The sequence below is a fragment of the Martes martes genome, assembly GCF_963455335.1.
Source record: "Martes martes genome assembly, chromosome: 3".
Lineage (NCBI taxonomy): Eukaryota > Metazoa > Chordata > Mammalia > Carnivora > Mustelidae > Martes > Martes martes.
The window spans coordinates 25130162-25132390 of NC_137890.1; the positions used below are offsets into that span (position 1 = coordinate 25130162).

Below are 2229 nucleotides of genomic sequence, written 5' to 3' on the forward strand. Positions count from 1 at the left end.
TCTTGGCAATCTTTTGTAAATACAACCACAGACATCTTATCACCTTTGCAATATTTTATTGTTTACATCAAGTCACATGTCTTCCTGCTCTGAAGGGGAAGGATTAATACAAGAGTGTGAACACTAGGAAACAGAGATCATGGAGGTCACCTTAAAGTCTGTCCTCCACTGTAAATAAAAGTTATTTTAGATTTGTTGAATCTCTAAATCTTTCCTGTGCCTATGTCAAGAAGGTAGTAGTAACTTTGGCCTTGGCGAGATGGTGGAGTACAACTTGACTATTTCCATCATACACTTTTTAGATTGGCATCTACTCTTTCCACTGCTTGAGTTTTTCTCCATAAAGGGATATATAATGAAAAATAATTATTACAAGGGAAACTGGATCTTCCTAGTGATACCAAGATGGTCAACTTTGCTATGAATGTATACAAAAACCTTGATATTGATGATACTCCACATGTTTTGAATGAAAAAAGTACCACAGTTGTTGCAAAACTGAAACAGCTTCAGGCAAGTGGAACCAATTGTGAAGACATCTGGAGATCCAGAAACTACAAGGCAGATGCAGTCAACCAGAGATGGCCATATACTGTTCGACTACCTACCTGCTGGACAGGTGTGGTTTTAGGCAGGAATATTTAGATACACTCTAAAGGTACGCAGAATTCCAATATGAATGTGGGAATCACTCTGGAGCAGCAGAATCTTTTCTTCTTGATTGTATTGATTCCAACGACAGACAGAAACATTTTGATTTCACTCGGGAAAACTGGCCTCTGAAATCTTAATGTAGAACTGGAATGCAGCTATGGAAGAGCTATTATGGTTAAAAGAGACCGTAGAGAATAATTCTGTGAGTTCTCCTCTTCAATCTCTTCAGCAGCAAACGTGGCCTATCCACTGCCTCTGTGTGTTTTCTTCACCCACCTCAAAGGTCATGATAACATTACTGATCTCTTCCTTTACCAGCCACCATATCATAATCCAATTCCGACAATGTGTCCACATATTCTGCACTGTTTTGATACATCCATCAGTTCAAACAAAGATGTTCGAAAACGCCAGCAGGTACTAAAAGATCTGGTTAAAGTCATTCAACAGAGTCTTACACAGGTAAAGACCCAATTACAAAATGTGGTGAATGCTTATGTGTTAACTTTGACTTCGTGTCTTGGAAAAAGCTGAGGGAATGTGAATCTTGTGAATGACTTCTTGGTGGCTTGTCCTGAGAATTTCTTTGAAAGTGCTTACCTTTTCATATATGAGACTTTTTGTTGCACCCACCTGTGTATCGGCATTAACACGTGGGCAGACAGACCGAACGTGACTCTGGAAGAAGTTGAAAAGTGGATTGTCAATTTGATTAGAATACAAGACTGGATAAGAAGATTGATTCTAAGTTAGTCCATGTGGTTATGGGTAACAATGCAGTCTCACCCGATCAGCAAGTGATTGAAAAGACGGAAAGCCTTTCATTTAAACACCAGATGTTGGCCATGAAAGAGGAAACTTCATCAGAAAAGTGGGTCAGAGGCTTCTAACTGGGCAACTCAGGACTCCGACTTCTACTGAAGAACTGTGCAAAGACAAGATGAAAAAACTGTAAAATAAAGATGAAATAATAAAACCATTATATAAAGGGTGACATATGTTTTAGAAGCACTTAATACACTGAATATAAATTTTGAGAAATTTGAATAAAATTTACTGTTACATTAAAAAAAGAAGATAGTAGAACATACAAAATGATTTCTGATTACTTAAGGCTACAAATATTTAATATTTGAACAGCATGCTGATAATGGCTCACACTTTCCATTACATTTCTGGGATATAAAAGAAAATAACTTAATGTCAATTTCTTTATTTTAGAATAACATAAGGTGATTTTTTTTAGCATGATGCAGGCAAGGAAAGGAATAAATTTGACCACCTAGATCAATTGGGCTATGAAGTTTTAAGAATAATTTTCAGGAAACATAATGAGAGATATTTTTAAGGTGCAAAGTTATGCGCTAGCATAAAACAAGAGCAAGGAAGCAAGGATGAATATCAGTTCTGTATCAGTGGAGTCATTGACCATATGTTCTCTTCTCTAGTCCAGGGATAAGATAAATCATCGTCTCAATGCTGATAATCAGTTCTGTCAGTCAATTCTCTAGCAATCTGTCTCAATTCCCTACTAGAGGAACATAGATAAAAGATGATCACTTGGCTCAAGATTAA

At 36.8% G+C, this 2229-nt stretch overlaps 1 pseudogene across 1 annotated transcript; it reads left to right on the forward strand.

Annotated features, from left to right (window-relative positions):
• Positions 1-256: 256 nt before the first annotated feature.
• LOC308339632 (eukaryotic translation initiation factor 3 subunit E-like) lies at positions 257-1575 on the forward strand (annotated as a pseudogene). The gene has a single exon. The product of its transcript is annotated as a eukaryotic translation initiation factor 3 subunit E-like (transcript).
• Positions 1576-2229: the final 654 nt, after the last annotated feature.